This window comes from Zea mays, chromosome 6 (genome assembly GCF_902167145.1).
Source record: "Zea mays cultivar B73 chromosome 6, Zm-B73-REFERENCE-NAM-5.0, whole genome shotgun sequence".
Taxonomy (NCBI): domain Eukaryota; kingdom Viridiplantae; phylum Streptophyta; class Magnoliopsida; order Poales; family Poaceae; genus Zea; species Zea mays.
In genome coordinates, this window is record NC_050101.1 from 97,750,580 (window position 1) to 97,762,303 (window position 11,724).

At 45.3% G+C, this 11,724-nt stretch overlaps 1 long non-coding RNA gene across 1 annotated transcript; it reads right to left on the bottom strand.

The window, feature by feature from the left end:
- Window positions 1–459: 459 nt before the first annotated feature.
- Window positions 460–10,900, bottom strand: LOC118472208 (uncharacterized). The gene is made up of 3 exons (XR_004850215.1): window positions 9,698–10,900; window positions 2,649–8,787; window positions 460–1,738 (listed from the first exon to the last, which is right to left on the bottom strand). It is a non-coding gene; the product is annotated as an uncharacterized lncRNA (long non-coding RNA).
- Window positions 10,901–11,724: the final 824 nt, after the last annotated feature.

Sequence of the window (11,724 nt, forward strand, 5' to 3'; positions counted from 1 at the left end):
AACACGGGTGCACCCCATTTGGAGGCCCGTAAGGTGGAAAGACGCGATGAATGCGAGAAGTGCAAAGGCATGACTACTGCCCGGGAGATCGATCCCTTTTTAAAGGCAGATCTCTCCACTCGTGCCCCAAAGCATCACGGGCAAGTCTCCCCCGACGTGCTCCAGGGTTCCCACCCTACGACACGGGGGCTAGATCCCACATGTCATACAAACTGAGCCGAAACGCGAAGATGGCAAACCGCCACACACGGAGCATGCAACCGCCCCGCGGTTAGGATCTCTCTCATCCTCACCGAAACCAGCGGTCGAAGAGGCGGACCGCCACGCAAGAAGCATGAAACCGCCCTGCGGTTAGGCACTCTCTCATCCTTGCTGAAACCAGCAGTCGAAGAGGCGGACCGCCACGCAAGAAGCATGCAATCGCACCATGGTTGTGCAACCTTTCAGCTTCGCTGCAACCTGTCACACCCGGCTTTAAGGAACAAGCCAGGTGCATCTCATACATGCGCCAAGAAGACAACACATATAATAACAGAGTGTATAGAGATAAATGTCATAAATCATCAGAGTATTTATTACATAGCGGAAGACTTATTACAAAGTAAAAGTGTAAACATAAAACGAACTAAGGATCGTCGGCGCCAATGTCGACTGGAAACGCCACCTAGATCAGATCATACTCCTCGCCTTGTGGCTCCTCCTGAACCACCTGCTCTTCTCCTGTGGGGGGGTGTGAGACAGCAAGGGTGAGCTCACACATGATCATCGCTCAACAAGTTGTGGGGAATAATGTGACATGAACTCACCAAAGGTGGGAGCTCATGGAGTGTAAGGCTTATCAAAGAGAATGGTTAAAGCTGAGCATTGCTTTTAAGTAGTTGGTCAAAATTTTATTAGCAATTACTAAGTGTAAGTAAATACCAAACCTTAAATAAAGTAATAGAACAAAATTAATAATAAACCCATGCAATGCAAATGACAAAATTGAATTTAAGTTCCATAATTTAAACATCAGAGAGTCCTGAGCTGCTCATGACCGTGAGCTCGGCTAGTATACCAGTTTTACACTCTGCAGAGGTTGTACCCTTTACCCACAAGTCATGTTACCCATCTGCCAAGGGGTCGCGAATCCCATACACCTCTACCTAGGAAGCGCGGCAGGGCAACACTACGAGGCCTTTACAAAGTTCCACTAGCTTCCGAAAACCCGATACAGTTTATGGGAAGATCCAGTACAGGGTTCCTGGCTGACCGCCATCGCAGCAAAATCAACCAGGGACCTCCCCGCACTGACCTCTCCCCTACTGCCCTTGCCCCTTTCGGGTAAGGTAGTCTTCCACTAGCTTTCCTAGTTAATCAGCCAAGGGCGTCCCATTAAACCCTTGTGGTGGCACGTGGTTCTCAAGTTAAGCTCTATGTTCCAATTAACATTAATGATAACAACATAAACATAAACAGAATAACAACAAGAATTGGAACATAGAGGTGATAAATGATTATCCCAAAACCATATAAAGCAATAGCAAACTACCCAAGTGATTCAGGGGTAAACAAGGTAATGAGATAAACAATCTAGGGTGACCTATTGGGTCCCATCAAAATTAACCTATGCATGGATAAGTGATATTAAAGAACATTATTGGGTAAAAAGTGGTCAAGGGCACAACTTGCCTTCAATGAGCTCCTGCTCAGCTACTTCAACCTGCTGCTCACCAGGATTCCTCAGCAACGGGTTCTTCTACTCGCCACAATACAAACAAGCACAAGATATAGGGAAAATTAACATTACACCAAACATATAAACAAAATACACAGTAATAATCTACACCTTAAAATAAAATTCTAGGAACAAGAATCATAATTTTTGGAGTTATAGAATTTAAGTTATGCATTTTCAAAGATTTTATGTGCTTTAAATAGGATTAAGTGATAAATAAATTTCTTACTGTTTTCATGACATAACAGAGGCTCTAGGTGATAAAGAATAAAATTACAAAATTTTAGGAACTGGAATGGATTAATTTGGAGTTAGGATGAATTTTCTATGAATTATTGAAGTTCTAGGAATTATTTTCCTATTAAAAATCTATTTAATAATCATTTTCCCTGATTTTATTATGCTCTGGACTGGGCCTCATTTTCTGCAAAGTACAGGGGGCTCGGGGTAAGTATTTCTAGACACAGAGAACAATTGCGTAAGGATGGCGGGTTGATTCACCAAATCACAGAGGGCTCTTTTGCAAAAACACTACGGCGAAGGGGTATTGTTCAATAAGGACCGTTGGATCAAAACTGGCGGCTTAGATTAAATTATCTTCACCCCGAACCGGTACGTGATTCAGTCCACAGGATCGAGATCTGACGGCTACAGTTTAATGAAACGCGGTATACTTCGAGCCGTAGGATATCAGATCTACCGTTTACAGCTAGCCCCTGTGAGATCCAATCCTGACCCCTTATCTCCGAATCGACGGCGCAGGGACAATCTCCCACCTCCAGCCGCCAGCGCCAGAGCAGCGGCACAGCCGCTCCCATACGGCGGAGCATCACCGGCAAATCTCAATCCGACGCATCGGGCGCTAATCCCTCTACCAGTGGTGACCTACACGATGCTGGGCCCACCACCAAAGATTGGAAGGGGTACTTACATCAGATGGCCGTGAGAGAGCACGGGCTCACGTTGAAGCGCGGACCCGCGGCGACGACCACCAATGTCGTGAAATCACCGGCCCTCCGGTGGTGAATCACGCCAGCCGAGGGACGCGATGCGTGCGGCTGGATCCCCGGCACCTCTAGCTAGCCTCCACGTAGTTTGCTGGCGCCCGGTGTCTGCTCGGACGGCGGGTGGTTGACGGCAGGCGCTAGCAGGGACACGGCAGAGGAGCAGAGAGGGGCGCACCGAGCGGAGGCCACAGGGGAGGGAGCTCGGGCACTGGAGTGTTGAAGGGAGAGCTCACGCGTAGGTGCAACTGGATGGCCCTTAGAGGACGGCGGAAAGGAGTGGGTGGTTCACCTGTTCGGTCGCCAAGGGTGAGCAGAGACACTGGGTGCCGAGCGCCATGGGTGGTCAGAAGGGGAGAAATGGAGAGGAGGGGAACTGGGGAAGGCAGCCGACACGGTAGTTATTCACTGGAGCAGTGGATTTCACAGAATTTGGTGGCAAGAAACTCGGTCGATCCAACAACCAAGGCGGTGGCGGAATGACCGGAGAGATCCACGGAGGAATTCGCTCAACACCGGACCGGACAGGGGAAGGGGATAAACTTGATAGGAGGGGCCCACGCGCCAGTGAAGCAAACACAGGAAGTGCTGGCTGGTCTGCTGAGCGGCCCCATCGACCAGTGGATGAGGGCAGTAGTGGACTGGCGCATGCGGGGTTTGGTGGGCCGAGACAAATGGGTTTTGGCCCAGATGAGGTTTTCCCTTATTTTTATTTTCCCTTTTTCAATTCCTTTTTCATTTCTATTTTTCTTTCCTCTTTCTCTTTCCTTTTCAAATTCAAATTCAAAATTTGAGTTTATATTTGGGGAGTTCATACTTAGGTTAAATTTAAATAACCACATCTAGTTATTTTATATATCTATTTTATCTCATTTGTATAGTATTTCTTCTCTTTTCTCAAATTCTAAATTTCCTTTAGAACTTAAATTCCACTTTTGGGATTTTTAATATATTTCTTGTCACATTTTTTTTATGTTGTCACAAAATGCACACAACATGAAAACCCAGCATGATGCATGTTTTGGTAGCATATATCTTAACAGTTATTTGTTTTTAAATATGGTGTTCACATGTGATGGTACATAAAGGTCAAACTCACATAAGGAGAAATTGTTCCTCTACTGGCATTATCCTAGCAATTTACAAAGTGGGTGTCACAAATCCTACCCCCCTTAAAAATAATCTCGTCCTCGAGATTTAAGAAGAACTAGGAAAAAGATGGGGAAAATTTATACGAAGCTCTTCTTCTCTTTCCCAAGTTGCTTCATCTTCACCGTGGTGACTCCATTGTACTTTACACATCTTTATCACCTCATTTCTTGTAACTCGAGTCAAAGTATCCAAAATCTTGTTCGGGTACTCCGTGTAAGTCAAATCACCTTGAACACTGAGCTCTTCCATTGGTAACTGTTCCTCGGGAACACGGAGACACTTCTTCAGTTGAGATACGTGGAACACATTATGCACATCTGATAGACTATCCGGTAACTCAAGTTGGTATGCCATCTCCCCAACTCGCCTAAAGATCAAGAATGGTCCAATATAGCGTGGGGACAATTTGCCCTTAACTTTGAATCTCCTCATTCCACGAAGTGGTGACACCTTGAGGTACACATAATCTCCTTCTTCAAATTCCAGTGGCCTCCTTCTATTATCAGCATAACTCTTTTACCTAGTTTGAGCCACCCTCAATTTCTCCCGAATTATACAGACTTATTCTTCTACCTCTTGAATAAGTTCAGGTCCAAAGAATTGTCTCTCACCAGTCTGATCCCAATACAAAGGAGTTCTGCACTTCCTCCCATATAAAGCTTCAAAAGGTGACATCTTCAGACTGGCCTGGTAACCATTATTATATGAGAACTCAGCATAAGGTAGACTCTTATCCCAACTTCCTCCATGCTGAAGGGCACATGCTCTCAACATATCTTCCAATACTTGATTAGTCCTTTCAGTCTGTCCATCAGTCTGAGGGTGATAAGCCGTACTAAAATTCAACTTCGTATCCATATTCTCATGAAAACCCTTCCAAAATCTGAAGGTAAACTGTGATCCTCTATCCGAAATGATCTTCTTCGGTACACCGTGTAGAGACACAATCCGAGCCATATATACTCTGCCAGCTGAGAGCCTTTATAGGTAGTCTTTACAGGAATAAAGTGGGCCACTTTAGTCAATCTATCCACAATCACCCATATAGCATCATATCCTTTCTGGGTGTGAGGCAATCCAGTAATGAAATCCATACCAATCTCTTCACACTTCCACTCGGGTATCTTTAGTGGGTGCAATAGTCCTGCTGGCCTTTGGTGTTTGACCCTAACTCTTTGACATACATCGCACATAGCCACATGTGCAGCCACATCTCTTTTCAATCCATACCACCAATACTTCCACTTCAAATCCTGATACATCTTAGTACTACCAGGATGAATAGAATAATCCGAATCATGGGCCCCCTTTAAAATAGTCTCTCGAAGGCTTTTAATATCAGGAACACACATTCTGTCCTTGAACCATACAGTGCCTTGCTCATCTTCCGTAAATTCCGGAACTCGACCTTCAGTAATCAGATCCTTAATCTCTTTTATTTAGCATCACCAATTTGTCCTTTGCGGATCTCTTGCTCCAAAGTAGGTTCCACATCAATAGTAACTCCTTCAGTATGAGCAACTATCCCCAGGTTAAGTCTCCTGAAGTCCTCAACAATCTCATCAGGTAGCTGGGCAACAATAGCTGAATGAACATGCTCCTTGCGACTCAAGGCATCTGCAACCAAATTTGCCTTGCCCGGGTAATAGTGAATCTCCAAATCATAATCCTTAATAAGCTCCAACCAACGGTGTTGCCTAAGGTTGAGATCCTGCTGTATGAATATGTTCTTCAAAGTCTTATGATCCGTGTATACTTGGCACTTCTCATGATATAATGTCTCCAAATCTTAAGCGCATGCACTACGGTTGTCAGTTCTGAGTCATGAGTGGGGTAGTTTAACTCATGTTTCCGCAATTGACGAGACGCGTAGGCGATCACATGACCATCTTGCATAAGCACACATCCAAGTCCTTGGCCACATGCATCACAATAAATGTCAAATCCTTTCTGTAGATCTGGCATAACCAACACTGGTGGTGACATCAATCTCTTCTTTAATCGATCAAAGCTATCTTGGTACTTCTCATCTCACTTAAACTCTATTCCCTTCTCCAGAAGTGAGGTCATAGGCTTAGCAATCTTAGAAAATCCTTCAATAAATCTCCAATAATATCCTACAAGTCCCGAGAAACTCTGAATCTTGTAGTGGGTATGCTCCACACCACTATCTCCTTGACTTTAGCAGGATCCACTGATATTCCTCCATTAGAAATGATATGTCCAAGGAATGGCACCTCACCAATCCAAAACTCGCATTTGCTATACTTAGTGTAGAGTTGATTATCTCGTAGCTTCTGTAGCACCAATCTCACATGTTTCTCATGATCACTTTCACTCTTAGAATAGATAAGAATGTCATCGATGAACACCACGACGAATCTGTCCAAATACTCCATAAACACCTTATTCTTCAGATCCATAAAATAGTTGGTGCATTGGTTAATCCAACGACATAACGGTAAACTCATATAATCCATAACAAGTCGAGAATGCGGTCTTAGGAATATCCGATGGTCTAATCCTCATCTGATGGTAACCCGATCGGAGATCAATCTTCGAAAATACTCTAGCACCTCTCATCTGATCAAATAAATCTTCAATACGGGGCAACAGATACTTGTTCTTCACCGTAACATCATTAAGAGATCTATAATCCACACACATCCGCTGCGATCCATCCTTCTTCTGTACAAACAAGACCGGTGCTCCCCAAGGTGAAGAATCCGAACGAATGTACCCAGCCTCTTGTAACTCCGTTAACTGCTTCTTCAGTCCCTTTAACTCTTCTTCAGACATCATGTATGGCCGTTTGAAAGTAGGGGCAGTCCTAGATAAGGGATTAATGACCAACTCAACTTCCGTATCTGGTGGCATCCCTGGTAACTCCTCTAGAAAGACATCCGGAAAATCCTTAACCACACGGATGTTGTCACCAACAAACTTCCCATCGACTAAGAATGCCGCTAGTTTGGTGGCGGTAGTTACTGCAATTCCAACTTCAAATCTTTCTCCTTTGGAACTGGTGAGTTCTATGGTTCCTTTAGCACAGTGTATATACTGTCTTTACCTTTCTTAACCACGACATACCAAGGATCACATCTATAGTGTTCTCTTCTAACACTATAGGGGTAGCTCATCTGGGTTAGAAACATAGGGTACGAAAGAAAGGATTGTAGACAAGGCAGTGATTACGAAGCATGTTACTTTGGGGGATTTATTAGCTAAGTGTGTCACCTACTAAAGCTAATTCATTACCTTATGGTGGTACATGCTAAGATGCCCGTCTATACTATTTCAATCAATCAAAGAAGCAAATCAGGCATTGATCATCAGCACAATCAACCAACATTTTTTTAATAGAGAAAATAGTTTTAATTTTGTCTTAGGCTTCCCTAACTCTTAAGAATGTCATAGGGGTAGGGATTCCAAGGTGTGAAATCCGTCTTGTCTTGGAGTAGAAAAGGTAAGAATGATCAGAGTGGAACAGTAGAAGATGAGACTGGATCAAGATAAGTATAGAAAGAATCAGAGTAAGGTAAGTGTAGAATGAATCAGAATAAGATAAGTAGGTAAGGGTTGTCCATTTCTATCTAGGTTTCGTCCTACAGTCAATATTTCCTCTGATACCACTTCTGTCACACCTGGCTTTAAGGAACAAGCCAGGTGCATCTCATACATGCGCCAAGAAGACAACACATATAATAACAGAGTGTATAGAGATAAATGTCATAAATCATCAGAGTATTTATTACATAGCGGAAGACTTATTACAAAGTAAAAGTGTAAACATAAAACGAACTAAGGATCGTCGGCGCCAATGTCGACTGGAAACGCCACCTAGATCAGATCATACTCCTCGCCTTGTGGCTCCTCCTGAACCACCTGCTCTTCTCCTGTGGGGGGGTGTGAGACAGCAAGGGTGAGCTCACACATGATCATCGCTCAACAAGTTGTGGGGAATAATGTGACATGAACTCACCAAAGGTGGGAGCTCATGGAGTGTAAGGCTTATCAAAGAGAATGGTTAAAGCTGAGCATTGCTTTTAAGTAGTTGGTCAAAATTTTATTAGCAATTACTAAGTGTAAGTAAATACCAAACCTTAAATAAAGTAATAGAACAAAATTAATAATAAACCCATGCAATGCAAATGACAAAATTGAATTTAAGTTCCATAATTTAAACATCAGAGAGTCCTGAGCTGCTCATGACCGTGAGCTCGGCTAGTATACCAGTTTTACACTCTGCAGAGGTTGTACCCTTTACCCACAAGTCATGTTACCCATCTGCCAAGGGGTCGCGAATCCCATACACCTCTACCTAGGAAGCGCGGCAGGGCAACACTACGAGGCCTTTACAAAGTTCCACTAGCTTCCGAAACCCCGCTACAGTTTATGGGAAGATCCAGTACAGGGTTCCTGGCTGACCGCCATCGCAGCAAAATCAACCAGGGACCTCCCCGCACTGACCTCTCCCCTACTGCCCTTGCCCCTTTCGGGTAAGGTAGTCTTCCACTAGCTTTCCTAGTTAATCAGCCAAGGGCGTCCCATTAAACCCTTGTGGTGGCACGTGGTTCTCAAGTTAAGCTCTATGTTCCAATTAACATTAATGATAACAACATGAACATAAACAGAATAACAACAAGAATTGGAACATAGAGGTGATAAATGATTATCCCAAAACCATATAAAGCAATAGCAAACTACCCAAGTGATTCAGGGGTAAACAAGGTAATGAGATAAACAATCTAGGGTGACCTATTGGGTCCCATCAAAATTAACCTATGCATGGATAAGTGATATTAAAGAACATTATTGGGTAAAAAGTGGTCAAGGGCACAACTTGCCTTCAATGAGCTCCTGCTCAGCTACTTCAACCTGCTGCTCACCAGGATTCCTCAGCAACGGGTTCTTCTACTCGCCACAATACAAACAAGCACAAGATATAGGGAAAATTAACATTACACCAAACATATAAACAAAATACACAGTAATAATCTACACCTTAAAATAAAATTCTAGGAACAAGAATCATAATTTTTGGAGTTATAGAATTTAAGTTATGCATTTTCAAAGATTTTATGTGCTTTAAATAGGATTAAGTGATAAATAAATTTCTTACTGTTTTCATGACATAACAGAGGCTCTAGGTGATAAAGAATAAAATTACAAAATTTTAGGAACTGGAATGGATTAATTTGGAGTTAGGATGAATTTTCTATGAATTATTGAAGTTCTAGGAATTATTTTCCTTTTAAAAATCTATTTAATAATCATTTTCCCTGATTTTATTATGCTCTGGACTGGGCCTCATTTTCTGCAAAGTACAGGGGGCTCGGGGTAAGTATTTCTAGACACAGAGAACAATTGCGTAAGGATGGCGGGTTGATTCACCAAATCACAGAGGGCTCTTTTGCAAAAACACTACGGCGAAGGGGTATTGTTCAATAAGGACCGTTGGATCAAAACTGGCGGCTTAGATTAAATTATCTTCACCCCGAACCGGTACGTGATTCAGTCCACAGGATCGAGATCTGACGGCTACAGTTTAATGAAACGCGGTATACTTCGAGCCGTAGGATATCAGATCTACCGTTTACAGCTAGCCCCTGTGAGATCCAATCCTGACCCCTTATCTCCGAATCGACGGCGCAGGGACAATCTCCCACCTCCAGCCGCCAGCGCCAGAGCAGCGGCACAGCCGCTCCCATACGGCGGAGCATCACCGGCAAATCTCAATCCGACGCATCGGGCGCTAATCCCTCTACCAGTGGTGACCTACACGATGCTGGGCCCACCACCAAAGATTGGAAGGGGTACTTACATCAGATGGCCGTGAGAGAGCACGGGCTCACGTTGAAGCGCGGACCCGCGGCGACGACCACCAATGTCGTGAAATCACCGGCCCTCCGGTGGTGAATCACGCCAGCCGAGGGACGCGATGCGTGCGGCTGGATCCCCGGCACCTCTAGCTAGCCTCCACGTAGTTTGCTGGCGCCCGGTGTCTGCTCGGACGGCGGGTGGTTGACGGCAGGCGCTAGCAGGGACACGGCAGAGGAGCAGAGAGGGGCGCACCGAGCGGAGGCCACAGGGGAGGGAGCTCGGGCACTGGAGTGTTGAAGGGAGAGCTCACGCGTAGGTGCAACTGGATGGCCCTTAGAGGACGGCGGAAAGGAGTGGGTGGTTCACCTGTTCGGTCGCCAAGGGTGAGCAGAGACACTGGGTGCCGAGCGCCATGGGTGGTCAGAAGGGGAGAAATGGAGAGGAGGGGAACTGGGGAAGGCAGCCGACACGGTAGTTATTCACTGGAGCAGTGGATTTCACAGAATTTGGTGGCAAGAAACTCGGTCGATCCAACAACCAAGGCGGTGGCGGAATGACCGGAGAGATCCACGGAGGAATTCGCTCAACACCGGACCGGACAGGGGAAGGGGATAAACTTGATAGGAGGGGCCCACGCGCCAGTGAAGCAAACACAGGAAGTGCTGGCTGGTCTGCTGAGCGGCCCCATCGACCAGTGGATGAGGGCAGTAGTGGACTGGCGCATGCGGGGTTTGGTGGGCCGAGACAAATGGGTTTTGGCCCAGATGAGGTTTTCCCTTATTTTTATTTTCCCTTTTTCAATTCCTTTTTCATTTCTATTTTTCTTTCCTCTTTCTCTTTCCTTTTCAAATTCAAATTCAAAATTTGAGTTTATATTTGGGGAGTTCATACTTAGGTTAAATTTAAATAACCACATCTAGTTATTTTATATATCTATTTTATCTCATTTGTATAGTATTTCTTCTCTTTTCTCAAATTCTAAATTTCCTTTAGAACTTAAATTCCACTTTTGGGATTTTTAATATATTTCTTGTCACATTTTTTTTATGTTGTCACAAAATGCACACAACATGAAAACCCAGCATGATGCATGTTTTGGTAGCATATATCTTAACAGTTATTTGTTTTTAAATATGGTGTTCACATGTGATGGTACATAAAGGTCAAACTCACATAAGGAGAAATTGTTCCTCTACTGGCATTATCCTAGCAATTTACAAAGTGGGTGTCACACAACCGGCGGTCCAGCATGGAGGCCCAGGCCCACATGTCATGTAACCGACGCACCGGTTACCATGTGTGAAGAAACTGCACCGTCACTTGTGCCAATACCGCGTCTTCTCGGGGCTACAGAACCAGTGCAACGACTCGAGGCAGCCCCGCGCATGACCCAACAACGCCAATTAAGTACGACGGTCACGGGTCAGTCAGCCGCGGGAATAGGCACGACAATTGATATGACCATAAGCGGACCGGCAGTAATTGCAGCAACAGACGTGCGGAAGCAGCGGTCCAACCACCAACCAGACCCTGGTCCCACCTATAGGATCGCATCCTCCCCTGAAGCGGCAGGGGAGCCCTCTCCTACAGCATAAAGACGACGCACCTGTGTTCCGTTCCTCGAATGACTCGCGCACGCGCAACAGATACCCCGCGGGTCGCCCGTCCCGTCACATTAACTCCCTGGCAGGGCACGCGACACCTCTGGCAGGCGAAGCGGGCGCTGTTTTGCCTCCGTCATGATGACCGCCTCAAAAAAGGTGTGCCACATTGTTTAAATTTATATTCTGTTTTCCTTTTCCCTCTCTCTCTCTCTCTCTTGCCACATGGATCGGGAAAGGGGATATTCCGAAAGGATCCTTCTTAGCGAAGGAAACGAGCCCCGAGCCCTCCTAGTGATCAGGGGTTCGAAGGTTGCGCCCTGCGGGGTTCGGCAACCGCCTCAGAGCACTCGGGCTCCGAGCCCTTTACTGGTCAGGGGGTCGAAGGCTGGCCCCTCGGAAGGGTTCGACAGCCGCCCCAGAGCAT